This window comes from Choloepus didactylus, chromosome 20 (genome assembly GCF_015220235.1).
Source record: "Choloepus didactylus isolate mChoDid1 chromosome 20, mChoDid1.pri, whole genome shotgun sequence".
Lineage (NCBI taxonomy): Eukaryota > Metazoa > Chordata > Mammalia > Pilosa > Megalonychidae > Choloepus > Choloepus didactylus.
Window position 1 is genome coordinate 5,224,701 of NC_051326.1, and position 14,319 is coordinate 5,239,019.

General features: G+C 43.4%; 1 long non-coding RNA gene across 2 annotated transcripts in view; it reads right to left on the reverse strand.

Annotated features, from left to right (window-relative positions):
• Window positions 1-208: 208 nt before the first annotated feature.
• The window catches only part of LOC119516627, a 52,067-nt gene continuing 37,956 nt past the window's right edge, over window positions 209-14,319 (reverse strand). Inside the window, exons 4-5 of one of the 2 annotated variants that reach the window (XR_005213337.1) lie at window positions 2,601-2,849; window positions 209-1,040 (exon numbers count right to left, since the gene is read on the reverse strand). This is a non-coding gene — a long non-coding RNA (uncharacterized LOC119516627). Of the gene's footprint in view, window positions 1,041-2,287; window positions 2,850-14,319 lie in introns of those variants that run through there. The other variant, XR_005213336.1, reaches the window with a different exon arrangement.

Below are 14,319 nucleotides of genomic sequence, written 5' to 3' on the forward strand. Positions count from 1 at the left end.
GTAACCCATAACGTTCTTTAAAATTTGCTAACTACTTGTCAAATTTCACTTGAAAGGTTATCACTTCTATATCTATATATGTTATATTCTGCAATAAAAAAAAATGATTAAAATAAAAAAAAAGTGAAGCAAAAATTACTGAGAAGAAATAAATAAAGATCAAGGAACCTTAAAAAAAAAAAAAGGAAAAAGGAAAAAGTGACCCATAGACTCAAAACCGGTCCTGTCTGTGAGTCCTTCTGACAGGCCCTGACTTCCCAGCATCCACAGCTCGGCCGGATTCCCCAACCTCGACCAGTCCCGGGTCTCATCAGGGCCGTGCAGCCCGGAGTCCCCGCTCTTGGGAAGCTGGGCTGGCTCGACAAGGGCACAGAAGTGCAGGGTGTGTGGAGAGGATGGCGTTGTTGGCAAGGACAGCCCAGTGGGCAAGATCGTGTGGCCTCATTGTTAAGTCAAGGCGCCTGGACATCTTTAATATAGTAGAGAAACAATGAGATTTTAAGATCAGATCTGGGCTTTCTAAGGACCCAGATGGAATGGTGAGATCTGCTAGTTCACAATTTCATGACCCTTCCTGTCTCTGTTTAGTTTTACCCCAACTTCACGGAGCATCTCCCTGCAAAAGGCACAGGGTTGGGAGTCTGGAGCCTGGAGCTGGATGAGACACTGACCCCACCCTTCAAGGCTGCCCTCCGCAGAGGAGCAGGTGAAAGGGGCGGAGAGGCTGGGGGTGGGCTGAGTGTAGAAGTGGCCACTGCTCTCCACAGTCCTTCTATTGGCTTCTTCACAGTCACATAGCCTCCATGAGGGGTCCTGTGGTCAGGAAGACAAATAAGTCACCACTGCCACCAGCTGACAGGACCAGGTCCTTGGCACTCTTCATGGAAGGTGCTGTTCCATTCAACATGCAGTCCAAGGCTCCTGTGTGTCCTCTGGGAGTGGACTCCTTGTCCTTGTGGGGGACTCTGGTCTGTGCCTGGTTTTTGGTGCCCAGAAGTTGCTTTTTCTTTAGGAGATGGACTTCTCATTCAGAGATGATGCTAGAATTTAAATGGAAAAGAGAGGCAGAGCAGAGATCTCATTTTCAACTGGAAATAACAAACAAAAGAATTACAAAATAATTAGGAATAAACTGAGAGACATCTGGAAACATTTGGAAAGAAATTATAGTCCTTTGTTATGCTATTTACAAGTATATTTGAACAAATGGAGAGAAAATTCTGTTGCTGAATGTGAAGACTAAGTATTATAAATTTTTATTTTGATATAAATTATCAGGATATCAGTTCATATCAAAATTGCAGTAGGATTTTAATAATTGTAAAAATTTGTTTAGAAAGACAAATATTAAAGAATTTTAAAAGTCGAATAAAAGAACAGCAAATCAGGGTATAGTGATGGCCTGAAAATAGAAATATAGATAAATGCAACAAAATAGTGACTCCATTAAGAGAACCAATTTTATATAACAACTTAGTACAAGCTAAAGGGAGATGGAAGGTGTGGCATGATCTAGAAAACTTATTCACACATCTCTTATTCCATCTAGAGGAGAAATAATCTGCCTTCTCTGCTCACTCAATGAGGCCTAAATCTCTTTTTCAGGCAATCTTATAGCCTTTTCTGCTCAGGGAGCGCTTGAGTTGAGGGGAAGATGAAAAAAACAAGAGGATGTTGACTATCCCCATTAGTAGAAAAGAGAGGTAGAGAGAGAGAGATTCTGTTTATTTGATCAGGGAACGATAAAACCCAAATGAATTCTTTCTGACCTGCCTGCAGAACCTGGAAATCCCTTTATTAAGTGTCAAAGTCTTAGTGAAAAACTAAGCTTCCATGTAAAATTTTTGGAAGAGGTCTATATGAGAAAATCATATAGACGAGAAATGACTGATTACAGGTTATGGAGGTATAGTGGAAAATACCATTGGTGCTGAAGATTTGGATTTAGAAAAAAAAACACACAATATAACCTTCCACTAGGAAATTATATAGATAGATTATATGTATAGTAGATACAAATTTCTGAATTTGAAGAACAAGTAAATTAAAACGAGCAAGGATAGACAGAGCTTGGCTAACACAATCAACATGGACACTGAGGAATCTAAATCAAGAAGTAATTACAAGAGTCGACTATGAATGTGAAGGGGCTATAGAAATACTTGTACCTAATTATTTAGCTTCACTTTCCTTTTATTTGATAAAATTTCTTCCTATATGCCTGAAAAGTTATTTCAGTAAGTATAAAATTAAAAATTATATATGATAAGAAAGCTAAACAGAGTGTATACACATTTTTCTTTCTTTCTTGGTGGTATATAAAATAAAGATGCTTATTACACCACTAGCATTTTACATTTGAAAAAAATCCATAGTATACCATTGTATAGTACACACAAAGGTTATGCAAAACGATATGTTTTTAGAGATGAGCTGTATTTCAACTTTGAAGAACAGATCATTTCAGTATTATTCTCTTCCAGGCCACACATGAAAACGATGGAGACCTCCCCAACTCATTTTGTGAGGCTAGCACAAACTTATTATCAGAACCAAATAGAGATAGTACAAAGAAGGAAAACTATAGCCCATTAACTTACTGTCCTAGTTTGTCAAGGTTGCTAAAAGAAATACGACAGAGCGGTTGGATTAGACAACAGGAAGGTAGTGCCTCACAGTTTTGCAGACTGGAAGTCCAAACTCAAGCCATCAGCAGCCAGGCTTTCCCTGACACCTGTAACTCCCTGGTGGTCCAAAATCAACCTCCGTCACATGGTCATCTTCAAAGATCCTGTTTACAAGTCAGTTCACATCCGCAGGGCCAGGGTTTCGGACTTGAACATGGCTTCCTGTGGGACGTGAGTCAATCCATAATGCTTAGTAGTATAGGTGCAACAATTCTAAATAGAATATTTGCAAATCAAATCCAATAAAAACATAACATATAAAAGGAAGAAAATTTATTCTAGGAATACAATGATGACTCACCATCAGACAAAGCTGTAGGCATAATACCTTATGTAAAAATAGAGAATAATCATAAAATTGTGTCAATAGATGCTGAAAAGTCACTTGATAGAATCCAGCAGCCTTTGCTAACAAAATGCTAAGTAACATAGCTCAAAGGCAGAGAGTTTGCAAACATTAGCATAAAACAATATAAATAGCAAAAGAATAAAGCTACTTCCATTAAATTTGCAAATTAGACAGGGATCTCCTCTGTCACCACTTACAGTCTACAGTTTTGATGTTTTGAATCAGAAGGGAAAAGCAAACCAACTAGTCAGTATAAATATGATGAGGGATAAACATGTATCTTCAGATACGATTATATACTCAGTAAAAAGCAAAAAATTCAAGTCAAAAGAGCAAAAACCCTACTTTAATGATAATAAAATTGGAGAAAAATGACTTTGCATATGATAAATACAAATGAATTCATTCATTTATTCAACACATATTTTGTGAGCAGTTATTTTAAGCCAGGCACTATTTTGGATGCTAAGAATAGAGAGGTAAATAGCAACTTCCACGGAACTTATATTCTAATAGAAGGGAAATAGATAATAAACAAATTAAAAAGACAGTAAAATATCAGAGTGAATGCTATGATGAAAGTAAAACAGTATGGTAGATACGCAGAGAGAGAAGCGGGGCAAAGGCGGCTCCTTTAAACTAGATGATCATGAGAAAGTTTGATCAAAGAGATGACATTTACACTGAACATGAATGTCAAAATCCTGTAGATTCATTCTTAAGAATAACAAATTAGAAATGCAAAAGGGTAAAAGCTCCTTTACATTGGTGGCAAATTTCTAAAATATATCTAGGTCAAATTTTAACAAGAAAGGTACAGGACCTATAAGGAGAAAAGTGTAGTTTATATGGAAGGACATAAAACATGATTTAAACAAATGAAGTAGCATACAACATTCCTGTATGGGAAGATAATAACAGAAATAGTTCTAACATGAATATATAAATTTAATGCCCATCTAATCAGAAACCATTTTTACTAATACTGGAAAACATACTTGACAATTTTTATGTAATCATAGATTCCTGAAAAACTGCAAAGGAAATTATGGAAAGAAGTGTGAAAAGGGATTTAACTTGTCAGATTTTTAAATGAGCAATAAAACCACTATAATGAAGTATGTCATTGGTAATGATTTTGGAGAGGCTAAATGGATCAGTGGAATAAAATAGATTCCAAAATGATACACGGGATATATGGGCACTCAATATATATATGAAATGAGAACATTTCAATCCAGAGGCAAAACCTGGGGTCATTTAATAAATGTTGGCACAATTGACTGTTACTTGAAAAGAAACCTTCTCTCGTGCCATTTACACAAGTAATTAGTAATGAATTAGTGATTTAAATATAAATAAAACAGTTAGAACATACAAGCAATTTTAAGAGAATATTTATAAAACATGGGACAGAGGAGACTTTTCTTAGTAAAACAGTAGACCCAGAAGTCATCAAGAAAATGAGAGACAAACTTTACTTTGTAAATTAAAAAAAAAATATCTGTAGCCAAAGATACCATACAAAATGGCAAAAGACCAAAGATAAACTGGAAAAAAATCTTTTCAACATACATTAACGGATAATATGTCTACTATACAAAGAGCTCCTATAATTCAATAAAAGATACATGAATAACCCATAAAAATGAACAGTTTATGAGTAAACAATTTACAGAAGAGGAAATCCAAATAGGCAAAGCAATAGCTAATAATCTTTTATGATTTCTGCAAATTATACTAAAAATTAAATATTGTATCTTATCTACAAGATTGGCAAAAATCATCAACAATGATAAAAATCTGTACCAGAAAGCATGTGAGACAGGAAACACTTTTCATTCATTGTTTGTGGGATTGTGAAGTGTTACAATTCAAAAAGTAATCTGATAGTGTCTATTAAAATTTTTAAAAGACATGCAAACTCTGGCCCTCATTTGGAGTTTTATCCAATGGAAATCAACACACTACTGTGTGAGGAGAGTAGTACAAAGTTGTCAATTGCAGCAGTGTGGTTGTAATGATAAAAGGAAGAAATGATCAGAATAAACACCAATGAGGCAATGGATTAATAATTTAGGATAGTATATTATGAAATAGCATGCAACTGTTAAATACATCTGTTAAAGCTGCAACTTAAAGTTCATGCTGATCCTATTTCCATAAATCGATGTAACACACACACACAAATTGTTACAGAAGTCTGTAGATGTTTTATATGAATGGAGAAAGTTGTAGAAGGATAAACCATAGCCTGTTACTTAGGGGATGTGGGAGGAAAGTTGGATGTGGGAAAGAATATTAATGTTATTTTCTAAATATTCATTTTGTTGATGATTGCAGTAGTAATAAAAGATCATGAGAGCTGGAAATAAGGAAGTTGCATTAGGGATGAAGAAAATGAGGAAAATTCAAATGAGGGATATTTAAGGGACAGGTGTACAGGACCTGGCTACCCACTGGCTGTGGCGTGAAGGTAAAGAAGTAAATAAAAGTTGTTAACTGGAAATCTTCCTGCCACCTGGCTTGGGAAGCTGAAAACTCTCGGGGATAAAGTTCGGATCTGATTTTGGATGGGCTAAATTTGGAGTGGCCCTCGGACTTCCAGGTACAGGTGTGAGATGAGCAAAAGGAGGAGAAAGCTGAGTTTTGGAATCCGGAGTGCAAGAGAGAGATTTACACTGGGTTCTCAGTAAAAGTCTGTGCATAAATTAATGCATACCCCATCTGAATATGATCTGCCCTTGTTAAATTTTCTTCTGGGAGATAGAAAATTGCAATTAAATGGATAATTAACTTGCTCTGGGATGCTAGGAACAATTCTATCAATAAGTGTCTTCGTGGAGCACAGGCTCCTTTAGTCGCCTCCGTTTCTGACGGCAGTTATTCATTCACCCTCAGTGCACACCCTCCTGCTCTGTGAGAACATGCAGTGCAAGCCTTCTGAGTGTGCACGGCGCCACCTAACATTTCTGCATCCAGAAGGATTTACTCAGAGCCACTGCCTCCTGCAGCATTTATTCCTAATGCACAGGTGTGCATGAGGGCATGCGACCAGGCAGGTGAGGAAACCAAGGAGACTTTGACCTTGAGACCCGGTCAGTGCTCATGTCCCGATCTCATTGCCCTGTTTCCAATCAACCAGAGTGCAGGGCTCTGATGGGAAATTGGCACCCACTAATGCAAGCATGTATTCAGGATTTCAAAGGAACCAGGGCAGACATTTTGTGGTGAAACTCAGAACAAACATGTAGAAAATGAGTCTGCATACTTGCTGCAAATTTGGGCAGACTTAAGAGAAACCAAACACAAACCTGGATAGGCAAATATGCTTAATTCTGAGTAAGAAGGTCCTCTGGGCCTGGGAGACAAGGAGCAGCCACTCCTGTGGGAAGGCCTGGGGAGCAGGTTTTCCTTGGCTCAGAAGCAGCTATAGACTTCTCACTTTGGGAATCTGAGTGAGCAGCACTGTCAACTCTTACTGAGCACCGGAAACAAATTCTCCCAATGCCCTGATTTAACGGGAAGAGACTGGCGTCTGAGTGTTGATGGCTGCCTCAGAGGACTACCCGAGTCAGCAGCAGAGGCTGGACAGACTGCTTGGAGCACCACTTTTGTCTTGGGGGGAGGAGGCGGGCTCTGGTGAGGAATGGGAGGAAGGAGAGCTGGAATTGTGAGTCTGACACTGGTCTGGCCCCCATCGTGATTTCTCGCTTTGGGCTCCGGCAGGTGTCTGCCCCCGAAGAAATCCTGCCTCAGAAGTGTGGGGAGCCCTGCCCCGTGCTGGGTCCCGAGACGGGCACGAATCTCCACTCAAGGACATGTCCAGCCTCAGGCGGTTCTGGATCCTCGGTTCCCCACCAGGGTGAACATGCCGGCAGAGGAATGGGTGACACCCACAGGCATTTGGGGTTGTCCTGGCTGGGATGCTGGTTTCCCTTGGCCATCTCATGGGTGCCGTTAAACATCTTATGGGGCACACAACACCCTCCCACCACAAGGACCTCCCCAGCACCAGCACCAGCAGTGCCAAGGCCGGGATGCCCTGCTCTGAGCCTTGCCAGGATGGGGGTCCCTGCACGAGGGCATCGCCTCAGGAAGGTGGATACGCAGATGACTCAGGACGTGCAGCCATAAAATGGCTAGGCAGGCTGGTTTCCGAAAACTTCCCCTTCTACTGCTGCATTTTCAGAAGTCAGGAGTAGTTTAGGGTTCTAGAAAACATTTTTAAAATTATATTCCTTACTTATTTTTTATCATAATATGATTTGTTGTTCATTGGCCCATCATCCATATGGCCAAAAGGAGTTAATTATTACTTCATCCACCAATTTCTTTATGTCCTAAATGCTTATCTGGTCCCAACTCTGATGCGGAGCCATCCACACTGTACTTGTGCACCCCGTTAACAGAGGACCCCACCTGCTCTACCAAGGCAGCCACCCAGCTCCTTCAGCTCCTTCATTTCCAGGTTCCGGGTCAGCAACGAAAGAGTTGTTCGTGGGGCTGGGCCGGCTGCCCAGGTGAAGGATGCTGGTTGCTGACAGAAGTGCTGACGGCCCTGCCTACCTGCCCAGCAGGATGCTGCTAAGTGCTGGCAGTAACAAAAGGCATTTTCCAAGCCTCTTTAGACATAAACATGAAGGACTATAAAAAGAAAGGAGCCAGGGCCATTGCTGGAGACCCAGCTGAGTGCGGACATGGGGGAGGAACGGGAGAGGGGAAGGGGAAGCAGAGGAGGAAAATTAAGAGTTTCGTACCCCAGTATGTCTGTGCTTCCACCTTATTCTCTTGTGATTCTGAAAGCAGGATAAAGTTCGGTGCTAAAGAGCCACAGGCTTCCACTCCCGCCCTTCACCCAGCCCTGGCCAGATCACTGAACGAGAGGACCATTTGAACGTTTGGTTTAAGATACCACAGCTTACAGGAACGAGTAACCACTGCACAGGTCACGGCTGGACATCCCTTATAGGCAAAGCGAGATGATCGCATGTTTGTCAACCGCAACACCTAATCCCCCACTAAAGTTGAGTCTAGCTTAAATTGTAGTGGCCTATGTATCATCACCTACATGTCACTTCCAAATATCTGTACACCACATGTGTGTGAGGAGGAGGAGGAAATGAAGGAGGGAAGGCAAGGAGGGAGGAAGGGAGGGAAGGAGAGAGGGGCAGAAGGAAGGTGGAGGAAGGGGGAGAGAGAATTTTGTAGGTGGCCATGTGGTGTGCTCGAGAATCCCTGAGTCCTCAGATAGGTGTTTTGGAAAGAACAACATGTTTTTTGATAGGGAATAAGGTTTCTGAGGGCAGCAAAGCATGTCGAGGCAACTATGAGACCTGTCGGTGATGGCCCCAGCTGACAAGGAACCTAAGTCTGCAGAAGATGTCTGCAACCGGGCAGAGCTAGCCAGAGGGCCGTCTGAACCTCAGCTGAGAACGAAACAATTCAGGGCACTGAGAAGCGGGTTCTGCCTTGACTGTTGAAAATTTTTTCGGAAATAAAGAAGACGTAAATATACAGATGAAGGTGTACCTTACGCCCCAGAAAAAATTGACAAAAAATGATCAATCCATGCTCCTATTTTATTAAAGTTCTTGAACCTCAAAGTAAATTATATGGCTATCAGACAAAAGAGCAAATCAGCTTATTTGAAATGAAGCTACTCTCAAACTTCTCTAGCACGCCGTTTAATAATAAAGGAGAGGAGAGTGGTGGATATAAGGTCCTCAGGGAAGGACATTGGTCCTTTCACTTCTAGCCAAGGCAGATTAACAGGCACTGGATTTACCTTCTTTCCAGAAGCAAAGAAAAATGGAAAAAAAAAACCAAAAATAAATCCAGATAAAATATATGAAAAAATGGTTTCCAAGGCACTGGACACCAGACGAGGAAGGCCAGTGATCAACAGGAGATGGAAGAAATTGTGTGAGCCTTACAATTGCCCCAACTTACTGCCCTGAGGGAGCGTCTAGACCACTGGTCACAGAGGGGCACTCGGGCAAACCCTGTGGCCTTCTAGAGTGGAGGAGATGGAGCCACCCTGACTAAAGTGTATAGGGCAGAGTAGCAGAGAAGAGAGCGCTGCACCGAGCAAGAACCAGAGATACGCAGGGGGTCCTCCAGGATCCAGAAAGTACTGATCAGCACAAACGTGTGAGGAAACCTCCCGAAGCTGGAGAAAACGCCACCTGGAAGGATTCGGGGGAATAGTGCCCGGTGCTCACAGGCTCGGGAAGAGGACCCGTCCCCACCCTCCCAAGCCCTGCAGGCGGCCTGCATTTGTGCCAACAAGTCCATGGTAGAACGTCGTGGTGGATTGCTTTCACATCCGAGAGTGGCTCCATCCCTTCCACGTCACCCAGGTCAACCACGTCGTCCACACCAACAAGTCGTTGTCCTCTGCTGGGTCTGACAGGCTCCAGGTGTGCAAGGTGACTTTGGAAAACCCAAGGGCACAGCAGCCGGGGCCACATCGGCCAAAGCATTGCCAAGCTTTGGCACCAGGAGTATGTGCTGAGCCGCTCTGCAGGGACAAGCTCAAGTTTCCCAGCCGCCATGCGACCATATCGTCAAGAAGCAGGACTTTTCCAAGTGTAATGCTGACAAACTCGAAGACATAGTGGCTCACCCCAGATGGTCATGGGGTCCAGCACATCCCAGACATGGCACCTTGGACACGGCTGCAGCCGCGAGGGCCCTGCCAGCACTGCCCTCACCTGCCTCACGCCCAGTACACTACTTTTTGGAGGTCTAAAAAGAAGTGAAGACTCTAAAAAGCAGAAACTTTTCCATTAATATATAAATGATGACATCTGACTCAAGATGAGATAGTAAAGCCAAACCAATCAATTACCATAAGAAATAAAGTTATCAGAGATATACAGACCAAAAATACCAGATTCAGATGATTTCACAAGTCAATCTTGCCAACCTTTTGGGAGTAAATTTCTCAAATACTAATTAATTCCTCCAGGGCATTAAAAAAAAAAAAGAACAACTTCCAAATTTATTTTATAAATTAGGATACTATTGATACCAAAAATTCTCACAATGACAATATAAAGATAAAACTAAATAGAGAGGCGGGGCAAGATGGCAGACTAGTGAGCTGTAAGTTTTAGTTACTCCTCCAGGAAAGTAGGTAAAAAGCCAGGAACTGCGTGGACTGGACACCACAGAGCAATCTGTCTTTGGGCATACTTCATACAACACTCATGAAAATGTGGAACTGCTGAGATCAGCGAAATCTGTAAGTTTTTGCGGCCAGGGGACCCGCGCCCCTCCCTGCCAGGCTCAGCCCCGGGGGAGGAGGGGCTGTCAGCTCCGGGAAGGAGAAGGGAGAACTGCAGTGGCTGCTCTTATCAGAAACTCATTCTACTGATTCAAACTCCAACCATAGATAGACTGAGACCAGACACCAGAGACTCTGAGAGCAGCCAGCCCAGCAGAGAGGAGACAGGCATAGAAAAAAAACAACACGAAAAACTCCAAAATAAAAGCAGAGGATTTTTGGAGTTCTGGTGAACACAGAAAGGGGAAGGGCGGAGCTCAGGCCTTGAGGCGCATATGCAAATCCTGAAGCAAAGCTGATCTCTCTGCCCTGTGGACCTTTCCTTAATGGCCCTGGTTGCTTTGTCTATTAGCATTTCAATAACCCATTAGATCTCTGAGGAGGGCCCTTTTTTTTTTTTTTTTAAATCCTTTTTTCTTTTCCTAAAACAATTACTCTAAGAAGCCCAATACAGAAAGCTTCAAAGAATTGCAATTTGGGCACGTCAAGTCAAGAGCAGAACTAAGAGAGCTCTGAGACAAAAGGCAATAATCCAGTGGCTGAGAAAATTCACTAAACAACACAACTTCCCAAGAAAAGGGGGGTGTCCGCTCACAGCCACCATCCTGGTGGACAGGAAACACTCCTGCCCATCGCCAGCCCCATAGCCCAGAGCTGCCCCAGACAACCCAGTGTGACGGAAGTGCTTCAAATAACAGGCACACACCACAAAACTGGGCGTGGACATTAGCCTTCCCTGCAACCTCAGCTGAATGTCCCAGAGCTGGGAAGGTGGAGCAGTGTGAATTAACAAAGCCCCATTCAGCCATCATTTGAGCAGACTGGGAGCCTCCCTACACAGCCCAGCAGCCCAGAACTGCCCTGGGGGGACGGCACTCACCTGTGACATAGCACAGTCATCCCTCAACAGAGGACCCGGGGTGCACAGCCTGGAAGAGGGGCCCACTTGCAAGTCTCAGGAGCCATACGCCAATACCAAAGACTTGTGGGTCAGTGGCAGAGACAAACTGTGGCAGGACTGAACTGAAGGATTAGACTATTGCAGCAGCTTTAAAACTCTAAGATCATCAGGGAGATTTGATTGTTAGGGCCACCCCCCCTCCCCGACTGCCCAGAAACACGCCCCACATACAGGGCAGGCAACACCAACTACACACGCAAGCTTGGTACACCAATTGGGCCCCACAAGACTCACTCCCCCACTCACCAAAAAGGCTAAGCAGGGGAGAACTGGCTTGTGGAGAACAGGTGGCTCGTGGACGCCACCTGCTGGTTAGTTAGAGAAAGTGTACTCCACGAAGCTGTAGATCTGATAAATTAGAGATAAGGACTTCAATAGGTCTACAAACCCTAAAAGAACCCTATCAAGTTCAGCAAATGCCACAAGGCCAAAAACAACAGAAAATTATAAAGCATATGAAAAAACCAGACGATATGGATAACCCAAGCCCAAGCACCCAAATCAAAAGACCAGAAGAGACACAGCACCTAGAGCAGCTACTCAAAGAACTAAAGATGAACAATGAGACCATAGTACGGGATATGAAGGAAATCAAGAAGACCCTAGAAGAGCATAAAGAAGACATTGCAAGACTAAATAAAAAAATGGATGATCTTATGGAAATTAAAGAAACTGTTGACCAAATTAAAAAGATTCTGGACACTCATAGTACAAGACTAGAGGAAGTTGAACAACGAATCAGTGACCTGGAAGATGACAGAATGGAAAATGAAAGCATAAAAGAAAGAATGGGGAAAAAATTGAAAAACTCGAAATGGACCTCAGGGATATGATAGATAATATGAAACGTCCGAATATAAGACTCATTGGTGTCCCAGAAGGGGAAGAAAAGGGTAAAGGTCTAGGAAGAGTATTCAAAGAAATTGTTGGGGAAAACTTCCCAAATCTTCTAAACAACATAAATACACAAACCATAAATGCTCAGCGAACTCCAAATAGAATAAATCCAAATAAACCCACTCCGAGACATATACTGATCACACTGTCAAACATAGAAGAGAAGGAACAAGTTCTGAAAGCAGGAAGAGAAAAGCAATTCACCACATACAAAGGAAACAGCATAAGACTAAGTAGTGACTACTCAGCAGCCACCATGGAGGCAAGAAGGCAGTGGCACGATATATTTAAAATTCTGAGTGAGAGGAATTTCCAGCCAAGAATACTTTATCCAGCAAAGCTCTCCTTCAAATTTGAGGGAGAGCTTAAATTTTTCACAGACAAAGAAATGCTGAGAGAATTTGCTAACAAGAGACCTGCCCTACTGGAGATACTAAAGGGAGCCCTACAGACAGAGAAACAAAGACAGTACAGAGAGACTTGGAGAAAGGTTCAGTACTAAAGAGATTCGGTATGGGTACAATAAAGGATATTAATAGAGAGAGGGGAAAAATATGGCAAACATAAACCAAAGGATAAGATGGCCGATTCAAGAAATGCCTTCACGGTTTTAACGTTGAATGTAAATGGATTAAACTCCCCAATTAAAAGATATAGATTCGCAGAATGGATCAAAAAAAATGAACCATCAATATGTTGCATACAAGAGACTCATCTTAGACACAGGGACACAAAGAAACTGAAAGTGAAAGGATGGAAAAAAATATTTCATGCAAGCTACAGCCAAAAGAAAGCAGGTGTAGCAATATTAATCTCAGATAAAATAGACTTCAAATGCAGGGATGTTTTGAGAGACAAAGAAGGCCACTACATACTAATAAAAGGGGCAATTCAACAAGAAGAAATAACAATCGTAAATGTCTATGCACCCAATCAAGGTGCCACAAAATACATGAGAGAAACACTGGCAAAACTAAAGGAAGCAATTGATGTTTCCACAATAATTGTGGGAGACTTCAACACATCACTCTCTCCTATAGATAGATCAACCAGACAGAAGACCAATAAGGAAAGTTGTGGAGAGCCGTCTCCCGGGACGGGCATAGCGCATGCGCTGTAAACCTGCTCCAAAGTCCCCCCGCCCATCGAATGAGCCAAGATGGCGCCCATATCCTGCTTCCGCTTATGACGTGCACACTCACTATTCCTATCTGCCAATTGAGTGCATATGCGCGGCGCTAGATCATTGGTTATGAGTAGAGTACTTAAGAGTTTGCCCAAGCGAACCTCGGGGAGACAGCCCACTAGGAGCCGTACCTGACGGCCACATCGAGGCTGCTCTCCCGCGAGGCACTCTGCCCCGCGTGGAAACCTGTAACAGAGAATGCTTATCTAGCTTCAGTAAAAGACTTGCTCTCGCAACCGCCGTGTGGCTCGAGTCGTGACTTCCAGCCAGGTCAGTTTGCGTGGTCTGCATCTCTCTCTCTCTCATCCCTTGTTTCTCCCCTCGCCGGCCGGGGAACAGGGGTCGAGCGGGGCGGCGCCGGACAAGTGGTGGCCCGTACGGGGAACGCTCCTCCTCCTGCCTCGCTCTCGACGGTCCCTCTGTGAGGAGAGCAGCGCTGCGCATCGAGCTTACGGCGGACTTCCCGCGCCTGATCAACGCGAGAAGGTGAGTGCGTCTTATTACATGATAGTTAGGGCCCGTGGGTTTTCAGGTGACCCCGGGGGACTCGGAAGAGCTCTCCGAGTGACTGAAGTATAGTGCCGACTGCAATCATGGGGCAGTCCGGAAGTTCACCTCTCTTAGCTCCCTTAAAGAACCTTTTGAAACAACGGGGTATCTCGGTCAGGAAAAGCTCCCTTCAGCGTTTTCTTGATGATGTTGATACTTTTGCCCCTTGGTTTGCCTGCACCGGCAGCCTTAGCCTACCCTCTTGGATGAAGCTCGGTCGCGACATAGACCGAGCGCGCCAGACGGGCATGTGTATGGACCCGATTCTAGTACCCATATGGGAGACCGTCCGTGCGGTCCTTGAACTAGAATCGGCTGCCGGCCTAAGCCCGTCCTCTGCCTTGCAAGAAGCACGGTGCGCGCTCCAAGAAACCCAGTCAGTTTCGTCAGCGGACGGCT